Raw genomic sequence first — 12,573 nt, 5'->3', positions numbered from 1 at the left:
ACACTGCTGTGGAGGTTTTCTATTCCAACGTGCTTATGTATGTATGTCTGCTACATAGGAATAAGGCAATTTAAACAGAGGTGCACCGAGGCTAACACCTGAGCAGAATAATAAAGAACAGACATGATTTCTGTTCAGACGGATACGCTGCGTACACTATAGAGCACGCTTACTTGACCTTAGTCCTTAACGTGCAACAGTGTCTTCAGGCTTCACTCCAAGCAGAAATCTCAGAGTCACAGAGTTCAATCAATAATCATTTGTATAAATCTTACACAAGCCTGTAAATCCTACAGACATGGACAGTTCTGATGGCCAGGGACCAGTGGTGTCTTCAGGGTATCTGTATCTGGCTTTTTTTTGCATCTAAACCTCACAGCTCAATAATACACCAGTGCTTTATCACATGTAGGCTACATGTGCACGTGAGCTTCCAACCTATTTGTTGAAGGCCCAGTGATCACTAGGGGTGTAAACCTCAGGCTTCCACACAATACCAATAAAAGTCAATAAAAGTAATTTGACTTCATAAGACAACCGTGTTACGTTTGACGATACCACTGAATACGATATGATAGGATGAAATTTATTAGCCTGATTGATACGTGTTCAATAACAACAAATATTTCTACATTTCTAAATACAGCATAGCAACATTATATGGCATTAAGCTCATTATCTAATACTTTATATTTATAGAAATAACTGAGCTGTGTATTTATAGAGCTGTATGTTTATTTATGTATATTTATAATATTTATAGCTTATTACATAAGAGAGAATGAAAAAGAAAGAAAAAGGCACATTATTAGGAACCTTTTATATATGTTTTTATATGCTAAAATACAGTAAAAATTTGTTTATGTTCCGCAGTCATCTGGCTATCACCTATACTGAGTACATAGGTTTTCTATAAGGAATGGTAATTTTCTATATTGGTGTAAAAGTGCTAAAATAAATAAAAACCATTCATATACATAAAAATGATAATTTATGTTTTTATTATAATTTTTTTTAATCCCTATTAATTCTGCTCTCAATTTTCACAATAATGGTGCTACTGAGGTTAAAAAAAAAAATCTCCTTGGGAAGCATACCCTCATCTTCTCTAGATGGAGTCCAGAATGTCTTTAAATCCTACCCGGGTACATTTAACACCAGTGATGTGGTAATATAAAAATGACAACGAGAGAGGTAAATATTGAGCTTGACAGGCTGCTTTCTTTTCTGTGTGTAATGCTGCTGTCTGATCTTCCTCACAGTCCAGCAGCATTTGAAAGGCTCATATTTAAATCTCCTGTTATATTCCCTCTCCCCCCATCAGCTTCACCTTTTCTCTGACAGTCTCAGCTGAAGCCTGAGGCGTATGCCGCCAGCCTTAGCCTGTCCTCTTCTCCCTCTCTCCCTCCCCTCATCCCTCTCCCTGCCCCTGTTTCTAAACCTCTCTGGCTCTCTGTTCTCCCTATTTGTGGAGGCTGAAGGCTCTGTGCACTCACCCATGACCAGCTCCATGCATGTGGGGGGATCAGAAGAGAGAGAAAAGCCTTGATCAGTTTCTTGAGCTGAAAGATGACTCAGACCTTGGCTTTACCCGTTTACAGCTTGTTTGCAGAAAGCAACTGCACTTCGAGATCTAGCTGAGAAACAGTTTTTGCATGTACACTAGCATTTAAGTGATCACTGTAAGGAGCACATTCATGTAGCACAAACATTTATAATGGTCTGAATATTGATGATTCCTATGTTGTTGCAGGAGAGAAAAATATCTGAGCATTTTCCGAACCGCTAATTTACACTTTAGTGAGGTGGGAGTTTATGTGTGTGTGAAGGTGAGTGTCCTGCCATACTGTATATTGTGACGGAGTGTGTTTCGCAAAAGTAAATAAAACTCTTTGGAGTATATGGATGTGTGTGATGCAACCCCATTGGAAGCTTTTCGAGATGCATTGGCTGAATCATTTGGCTCAGGGAAAAAGGTGTGTGTGTTTGTGTGTGTGTGTGTGTGAGAGAGAGAGAGAGAGAGAGAGAGAGAGAGAGAGAGAGAGAGAGAGAGAGAGAGAGAGAGAGAGAGAGAGAGAGAGAGAGAGAGAGAGAGAGAGAGAGAGAGAGAGAGAGAGAGAGAGAGAGAGAGAGAGAGAGAGAGAAACTAAGACAAGGCACTGCCACAACTAATTCACCTGCTGCATGTGAAGGTGCTCACACACACACACACACACACACACACACACACACACACACACACACACACACACACACACACACACACACACACACACACATGCTGCACACCCCCACTTTCCACCTCTGACTGTTTGAAGTGCTGCAGCATTGCAATATCTTCCAGTCCATGTAGCAAACTTTTGAGAGAAAAGTAAGAATGCTGCTTTTGTTACTGTAAATCAGATCTAGTAGCCTTAGATTGTGTTCCTATCATCATGATGGTGTACCATGTGGTATCCTATCCAGGGGCGTTTTTCTGGCCCAACACCCCCCGTGTTCCTGAGCTCCATATCCTCTGTGACCCTATATATGATAAAGCAGTTAAAGATAAATTACTTATTATGTTTTTATCCACTATAAAGTATTCAGAAACTACAATGAAACTATCAGGCAAGGTGTGAAGTTAAATAATATGTAATGTCTTTGTAAGGACGGAGTTGCCAACCAGCCCGGGGACTTCAAGTGTTATTGTATATATAATGCTGAACCAGTCTTAATTATACAATAGAGGTGTCACCAAGTACTGTCTAACTATCTTTCTACTGAAATAGCCTACTTGCCTACTCATTCACACAGGTAAATATATAAAAACATTCCAGAAAGCTCTAAATGGTGTCTGGTTGAATAAAGTTGAATAAAGTTTTGTTCTGCAAATTGCAATTTGTTGTTATACGTTTTGAATAAATGTGAGCGTTTTTGCAGAGTTAGTGGTGAGTGGACTGTGTCCAGTTCTGGTTTAAATCAGAACACAAAAATTGATACGGATATTTGTAAAATTAAACAGACACAAATACAGGTAATAGAATTGCATTGTACCCTATTATACGCTCTAATTTCCTGTTAGGATCAATAAAGTTATATCTAATCTATAGTTCAGATTATAAAGTCAAATGGTAACATTTTGCATGATTGAATTCAAATTTCATATAAAAGATATATTAGGATTAGTCATTTTAGATTTTGATTACAATAAATAATGCTGAATATAATGGCAGAGATTGTTCTTTCTTTCTTTCTTTCTTTCTTTCTTTCTTTCTTTCTTTCTTTCTTTCTTTCTTTCTTTCTTTGAAAGAATGCCTTTTGTCTACTTCTCTGTGTCTCCTTCTCTCTGCAACAGAACTGTAACGGGAGAAGAGTCAGATTAAAGCAGAGTGCCAAAGACAGGATGAGGAAAAAAGAGACAGAGTGCACGAGAGAGCGTGCCTGTCTGAATGTGAGAGAGAAAGAGAGATTGTGTGTGGGTGTGGGTGTGAGGGAGGGTTAAGAAGGAGACGCTCCACTGGTTGGCTGACAAACAGAGGGTCCCTCCAGAGCACACCAGAGGAGAAGGGGAGCAAAAAAGAGTGCGGTACAGAAAGAGGAGGAGAGTTTGATGTGGGTAGCTGTGCCCAACCAGGCACCATCCCCCTTTCCCTCCTCACCACCCCACTGCAGAAAATCTATGCTTGCTCTCTTAGTATTCCTCTCCTCCTGTCCAGAAGCCTCCAAAGGGGCAGAGACAACGGCTGGCGATTCTTGGACCGGGTGGGAGACAGAGACAGGCTGGGAAGCTTTTTTAGATGATTGGGGAGTGTTTGCTTGAGGCTGTCACTAGTGACAGGAGGTCCAACACTTTCAAACCTCACCTTAGACCTCAGATAGATGAACTCTGGCTTTTTTTCTTTTTCCCTAATCTCTCCAGAGCTTGAGTGTGTGGTCATTTAGCATGTTCTCAGGTAATGTTCACTGACTAACTATTATCCTTTACTATAGCTTACAACAGAAACAGTCATACACCCCTGACAGCATCACTCCTCCAATCACATTGTGTCTTTTACAGAATGTAAGACTTCCTCCCCAAATTCCTCCCTGAAGAGGAGAAGAAAAGCCCCACACCCACCAACTTGGGTCACCTTGAGATTTGCCATCATGCTTCTGTGATCGCTTTAAAGGTCACTGTGTGTAGCCACTGTCATTACCTGTCACTGTCACTCTCCCATTCGGTCTCTCCCTCCCTCCTTAGCCTTCGTTCTGCCATGCATTTCAGCGCTTCGCTCTGCAAGACAGATCAAAGTGCCATCGTTAGTTGGACTTTGAAGGTTACACGCAGATAGGAATGATCCCACAGCAGCACCTGACGTCACAGAAACGGATCATCACCAGCTGGAACAAGGTTGCGTTAAGGGATTCGGTGTAGCAGGCAAGACCAATTACTGACTATTAGAATATAAGTGCAAGTATCAGTCAGTCTCTAGTAGTGTTAAGTCTGGCTGTTGGCACTTAGATTTCAGTCTGCATCAGGGCCACTTTTTTCAGAAAGTAGTGACAAGTCTGTTGTAAGTAAGTCTGTGTGTTAACATTCAGCTCATTGATAAAATGAGTGTGCCTACTTGCAACAAGTGCAACAGGAGTATAGTGAATATATTGCACAGCTTTTTGTTAAACGGATGCCCAGTCTTGTCAAGAAATCAGTAAATGTACTGTATATTTATTTCCCCCCGTTTTCTCCCCAATTGATCCTGTCAAATCGTTCTTATCAGTCAGCTCACCCATATCGCAGAGAGGGTGAAGGCTACACATGCTTCCTTTGAGACTGTCAAAGCTACTACTTATGCAGCACAACACCCTCAAAAGTGGCATCTGCCCTCTTCCACATATATTAGCTCAAAGACGCCTGAAATGTCGCTTTGATTATCAGGAAAAATATTATGCCATCCTTCCTAAATTAGCTTTTAGACTTCCAGGAATCATCAGGATTCAGCATAACAAGGTTATGTTGAGCATCATCAAAATTAAATATTTGTGTCAGAAAAAGCCATACAAAAGATAAATCTTCAGTTAATCTCAGTTTTCAAGTGTTCATTAAATTAAGTAATTCTTATTCTATTACATGTCCAAATTCTATAGTTACTTTCAGAAGAGGAATTGGGAACGTAAACACTTTAAAGCTTAAAGATGCTTGATTGGTGTTTAGATTCTTCTTATTTTTCAGCTCTTCTAAAGCAGGGATTCTCAAACCTTTTGCGAGCAGGGACCTTTTTACCTGTAAAATAATTCCACACACCCCCACAGTACATAAACATAACCATGAACTAACCATAACTATAACATTTTGGATATTTATTGACGCCATAGAGCTTTCCATACCCAAAACACATTAGATCCAAGATGACATATTTAAGTATCTTTTTAAAATATCGATTTAAAATGCCTGGATAAACTGTATTAGGTCTATAAAGCAGAAATGTTTATTATTTTTGCGGATATGATAGAAGAGGGGTTAAAGACAGTATTATACCAAGGAGACCACAAACACAGGTGTATCTTTTTATCAACTCTGAAGTCTGGACTAATCACTGGCAAACTTTAATCAGATGTGATCTATTATTCATGGCTTGAGGCCCTAGTGAGAACGTCTCTAAAACGCTCTCATACAGACGGCCCAGAATGAATAATTCAAACGCCATTTATACAAAACCAAGTGCCTTTCTGATGCCACATGACTGCACTAGAAATCGTATGCAAGAGAGGATGTAAATTAGTTAAAACAAGAGATGATTTATACAGCAGCTAAATCAATTAATCAATTAACCGAACAACAGGCTTTTAATCAGTCATACTGTTATTGAGTTAGGCAGAAAAAAAAAATCCGCTTTGTGTACGTCTTTACAGCAAGTACATAAGTGCATCAATGCCAACATATACGCAATTTTTTCCTGGTACATCATTACATTACTTTATGAGGGAGTGGTGAATGTTAAGAGGAGGGGACAAAGGGATAGCTTAAGAAAGACAGGCACAGAAAGAGCAATTTCTTACTGTCACAATCTATCTTAAAATCACTGACAGCAAGCAAGCATTAGTCAACAAACAACTTGTCAATACTTTTTTGCACTCTCCTTTCCTTTCCTTTCCTTTCCTTTCCTTTCCTTTCCTTTCCTTTCCTTTCCTTCGACAAAGAATAATGATCAAAACGGGGCTTGCTCATAATTATAATCCAGACCTCCAATAACCTTCAAAATCCTTATCTTCCTGAATAAATATAAGTAATACAAATATATAAATGTTAATCTCTCTGCCTTTTTAGCATTTTCTTCAACCTATTCTGTATGGAGGATAGCTTCGCCAAGAAGGAAAAAACACACTATACTGCAAATATGCAAATATCTGTTATGTGAACAACATGAACATCTGCATTAGACAGTTTGTGCGAAAGCCCCCACAGCTGTGGTGCTGTTATTAGACTAAGACTTAGGTTTTCAGTAAAAAATAAATAAATAAATAAAAGATTATGATTTTAGGGAGTGATATTAATATGAACAGAAATAGGTAGAGAAAATAGATGGATCCTGCAATTCCGCTGTGCAAATGAGGACACATGGTATTGATATTTCCATAGGAACGCTCTGGGCATCACTAACAAACTGTACTCTTGTGTTTTGCAGCATTTCACTTAATGCTGAGATTAACAAATAGTCTAATGAAAGGCAAACCATTAATGCTTTACATACCTGAAAATGCTAATTTATGTGAGGGATGTGAAGAACAACGAAGGAAAATATATGAGTAAAGCAAAAGAAAAAAAAAGGAGATGGAAAGAAATTAATTTAGATGAAGGCTTTAATTATTTCTACAATAGAATTCTGTTAGCAATCAAGCGGAGACAGTGAACCAATCAGACCAGAATGGACAGGATGGTAAACATTCAATGTATTTGTTGTGTTAAACAGATATTAATAACTGGAATAAATTATTAAAGGTGTTGTGAGCATTATATACAGATTTTATACTTTACCGAATCCTTCAAGTGTCTTGTATTGTTTTGTAAATTGTGAGCCGAGTGTGAGTGTGTGTCACTCAGCGTGTCTCCTGCAGAGCACACACCCTTGTCATGTTCCTGTCAGATCTGAAGTTAGGAAGAAAGATGAGCCCTCTTTAAGGATGACACAGTGTCCTACTGTGACAGATAGAAAGGTCTGTAACACTACAGAATTCAATCTTTCCATCCTTCTCTCTTGCCTCCGTGTGGCGTCTAACAAATAGATCCCTCTTTCATTATGTCATAAATATGTGTATAGCTCTGAGATACTTTTTGTTTACTATAAACTTCCTTTCAGTAAACATATAAATAACAAGAAATCCACCTAACATGCAGACATTTTTAAGGCTACATTATTTAAAAGTAGAGACTAAGAGAATTCCTCAGTGGCATAAATAAATCAGGGTCAGGAGAAGAGCCAGGCAGCGGGTCAGGAACAGACGATTATCCTGACATTGGAAAAGGTTCAGTGACTGAGGCAGACACAGGGTCACTGACAGAGACTGGAATGGGACAGGTAACAAAATGGGAAAAGAGGCTAAGGCAGAGGTAAATGCAGAAATACAGGCTGAGGCTGTTGATATGTGTGGCACAAAAATAGTGAGAAACAGAAGGAGGATTGGAGAAAGAGACTACGATAAAGAACGGGATTTGAAATAAAACTAGAAAAAGAAACAGTAACAGGTGTGCAATAAAAAAATAGATGCTGAGCTAAAAGGAGATATCACAGATAAGTAGAATATAAGGGAAATCTACGCAAGTGCAGAGTTGAACCAGAAGCTTTGACATGGGATAACAAAGAGCAGCAGCAGAGACTACATTATATACATGTTCTGAGTTTAATAAGCAGAAATAGAGAGGAAAAATAAACTTGTAGATATAAAGCTCAAGCTTTACCAAACTCATGACCATACATCTATATAGCAGATATTATACCTGACATTCATCCTCTGGCCGTTCTCTTTATCAACCCTCCACTAAGCCATAGAACCATAAAAGTTCTACTTTCTCTCTTTCCACATCACCTGGCTGATTTCCCTCAGAGCAGCGGCTCTATATCATAGTCGTCACAGGGGATAGTAATTTTCTCATGCCTCACATTGCCAGACAATAAATGACAGTGCTCATAAATAGTAATAGTCTAAATGCATGTTATAGACCAACAAGAAGCATTTATAATAAAGGTCAAAACAATGAGGTGTGCATAGTTTGCATTCTCATCTCTGTGATTTATACAGATATAACTAATCCAATGTGAACCAGTCATCATTTTTTACAAATTGCAGATGCAGATGGAAGTATGTCTTAGCAAATAGTGCTTGACGTGCAGATTGGGGTAGATTCCAACAATTTTTTTAAATCAGAAATTATTTAAAAATTGCGTGTTTCTGTAGTATCTAGACGTGATCAACTCAACCGTACATGTAGCCGTTCGCTGAATTCAGCGATTCAGGGTCATTTGGTCGGAGCTGGAGCTTTCCAGCATTTCAGTACTGTAGGTGCAGCAATAATGCTGTCTGCATGATCAGGCTGCACATTTGGTCAAACCATACATATGTTTAAATCATTTACCAGAATATAATTAATGAATTTGATTCACTTAACAGACAGAATAGTTTAAACTTTAGTAATGCAAGATGAAGGGGTTCTTTAAAATGCCCTTTTTGTATTTTAAACCGAAAGCGGTGACAAAAGAAAGCTTTCTGGTCCTATTCGGTAGCCACATTCTCTAGTATAAGCATTCCCTCTTATCTGAATAAGAAGAAGTGAATTTTCTGCCTGTTAGCTTACTTCACTTTTTTCCCTGCTGTGCTTGTCAGCTGTATCTGCCTCTTATTTTAGCTGAATCTGTCTTGCCAATGAATAAAAACAAATCATCATGGCCAGGACTTTGTCTTCATTTAATACTATCATTTTCACATGCAATAAATGCATGTTGTTGTTTTTTTGCATGATTACATAGATGTAGCAAAATATTTTCTTCTAGCAGAGGCAAAACAAACAAACAAACAAACAAACAAACAAACAAACAACAACAAAAAACCCAACTGATGCTGTGCACTTTAGAATAGTGGTTGTGTATGAGATATATCAGGACACAAACACAAACAACAAACTAACATAAAATCTCTTTGTACAGTTGAAGTTGAATCTGCATGTGGGGTGTGGTAGCCTAGTGGTTAAGGTGTTGGGCTACCAATTGGAAGGTTGTGAGTTTGATTCCTACATCCACCAAACTTCCACTGCTGGGCCACTGAACAAGGCCCTTAACACTCAATTGCTGTTGTATAAAAATGTAAGTTGCTCTGGATAAGGGTGTTATCAGGAAATAGGACATGAGGGCCACAGTCAATTTAATCTATTTTTGAAGTACTGTTTGATTTCTAGGCTTCTAGGCTAAGTTTTAAAACTATCACCAATAATTTGCCCAAAAATATAAATCTTATACATTTTGGTCAAAATCTGTTCTGCATACTCAGCATACTCTAGTTACATCTGAGATCTGAAAACTAATATAGACAGTTTTAGTAATAACTTCTCACTGTGCTCATGCAACCAAACGGTAGGAAGTGGGAATGTTAAAAGGGAGTGCAGAACATGGGTCACTTTACAAAGTCAAAACCTGTTCCTCATGTTATTTCTCAGTTTGTTGTTGCATGCAGTTTTTGCTGGGGTTTGTACCTCTCCTACTGCTACTATCTCTGCTTACTGTATCATTAATCTGTATGAGTCTCTATGAGAGTTTGTACAGCCCAGCATTATTCTAGAAAGAGCGAGCATGAGTAAATGTTGTTGTGCTGTTTTTGTGTTGTGACACTGTTTGGACTGCAAGACTTATTTCCATCCCCTGCGAGAGCTTCGACTTCGTCTGCCTGCAATAGGGAGCGGTAAATAAGTGGTAATGGGAGCGAATGGGAGGGAGCTGGGGAACACTTTCTGTCATCACTTTAGAAGGTTGTGACCCCAGAGCCCAGTGACACTGAGCTGTTAAATAATTCAGCGGCTATCTTGCACTGGGCCTCTGGAGAAGCTGCGGCTGTGATTGCTTGGAGCTGACTGACTGACATTTGCACATGAAAATGGGCTTTGTTTTCCCCCAAACAGCAGGACAGCTTAAGGAAAACAGTGCATGGCCTTGGAGGAGGGGGAGAGGGTGAAAAAACAAGGGCCAGTCACAGGTGTATAGCGTACTCACCTTACAACCCCTTCACCAGTAACCTGCTGCTGAGAGTGGTGCAGCACACACCAGGAACACCTAGCTTGCAATAATTAGTCAATTCAGAAAAAATGTTTAAGTTACATTCAAAATAAATAAGTGACACTTCTATAGATCTGAATTAAGAAAATGCAGAAATAATGAATTCTGACAGCACTCTTAAGGCATACGTTCACTCCAGCTAAGTGTACATGTGCATGCTCTTTGGATACATCCAGATAATTAAGAGATGACTTTTTGCGAGTTCCACTGGATTGTTGCCGATGTATGGATTCATTACTTCTAAATTGACTCGGTTTAGAGCGCAATTATCTAATTCTCTAAGCTCTGAGCCAATAAAGCCAAAAGTCAGATTACACTCGGTGAGAAAATGACAATATAAATAATCTCCTATCTATTTCTTGCCAAATTTGGAAAATGTTCATTGTACAAACTAGCAGCTAAACTATGAAAATAAAAGATTTCATAATAGATAATTGCTATTTAGGGGACTAGAACCTCATTCAGGGTACTAAATATTGCTGCTGATTCAAATTAGCTTCAAAATATATGCTTAGATGTAACAACATGCAGTTGTAGTATTCATATTATAAACCAGGAAGAATTTGGATGCTGCTTCTCGTACCAGTAACACACAGTGTGTACAGACTTAAAGGTACACTTCCAAAAATCTGCAGACATAAGACCGGATGAATCAGCGGTTTTGCTATGTTTCAGGGTTGTTTTGTTGCCAGGATTTGGTTCCACTAATACACAGTATATTATTACCTTTATCATGTGATGAACATATCATATAAGTGTTAGTGTACAAATTATTTAAATTATTTCTCAAAGTCAGTCGAGTGCAAATCCGTAATCAAGTGCAAATATAGTACCTAAGATGTCTATCATTGTTGACTTTCAAAAATACCAAACAGATATAAAAATCAATATTCAACAAACTGGAAGTATCCATTAATATAATTTTTAAAAGTATAACAATAAAATGGTTAATATAAGTTGAAAATTGTCTTAATTTGTATTTATGGTCTTCACATAAACCTGGTTATGACTGCTGAGATTAGCTGTAGGTTTCTTTTCTTAATTTTTTTTTTATTAATGGTTGTATGTTTTTAATGTTTTGTATATTTTCAGAGAAATCTTATGCATTCATTAGATATGTAAGAAGATAAGGATTTTAATGTAGCCATCATTTGAATCCCCCACCACAGGGTTTTATGCAGTGCAAAATATTAGCATATCTTTACAATCTTCCAAAGTTCTGGATAAACGTCACTACCACTTAGCACGAACACTGGCGCAAATAAATATGCCATTCACATTTGAGTGAAAAGCTTTTGTTTAATCCCTAAACCCTCGCAGAAAATGAATGTGGACTTAAAGAGGCGGAGTATGGGGGCTGCATGCTCTCAGTATGCTTGACCATATCTCTCAGCTTGAGAGGCGGAAAGCAAGGGATAAGTGGACAGCGAGGGGAGGGGGGGACATGAGCAAGGGTGGGGTGCAAGACAGCTGACAAATTGTGATTAATAAATGTGGTCCGGGACGGCAGTGTGGAACGATGCTTATTAATAGAGAGAATTAGAGTGGCTGTGCAACTCAATCTGCACACTGTCACTCTGAATCAGGCGCCATAATCAGAGCCTAATGAAACAGCACAGCAGAACCTCCCCACACGTTACCCCCACACTCTTTACACCACCTCCCACCCTCCAACTTATTCACGTTATCTCTCACAGCATTCGCTTTCCAGGATCCACCCTTCCTTACCGGTAAACTGATACAACACCTTGTGCGCATACACATCCACGATTTAGCACAGACGCATTCACTCTGCATGCATATATGTCCACATCCTAACTCCTCATGCAGTGGACATTCAAGATTTTTTTTATTTTATTATTTTATCATTTTTCTAACCTCATGCAGTGTCAAAAAGTTGTTAAACCACACACTGTCCATAAGATTATCCATAACATGGTATAAGGTACAAATTGTGCAATAACAAAAATAACAATTTAGTCCTTAAACTTTATTATTTATTGTATTAATATATCGTGCAACGAATTATTCAGTAACTACAGTAAATGTAATAGGAAAGATGTGCACTTAAGTGTAAAGGTGAGGAGTATAAGACTAGTTCTGTCAGCATGACCAGACACTTTAAGAGGTTAATAATGTTCCAGACTAATCTTATCATACTGTTATCCCTTCTTGTATTAAAACACCACGTTTCTTTCTAAACTGTACAGATCAGGGCATATGATAATGTGAAATAGAGTGATACCATAAAAAAATCATGCCTTGTCTAACCTTGTCTAAAGAATGTTCTGGTGAA

Source organism: Tachysurus fulvidraco, chromosome 23 (assembly GCF_022655615.1).
Source record: "Tachysurus fulvidraco isolate hzauxx_2018 chromosome 23, HZAU_PFXX_2.0, whole genome shotgun sequence".
Lineage (NCBI taxonomy): Eukaryota > Metazoa > Chordata > Actinopteri > Siluriformes > Bagridae > Tachysurus > Tachysurus fulvidraco.
This window is presented reverse-complemented; position numbering follows the sequence as displayed.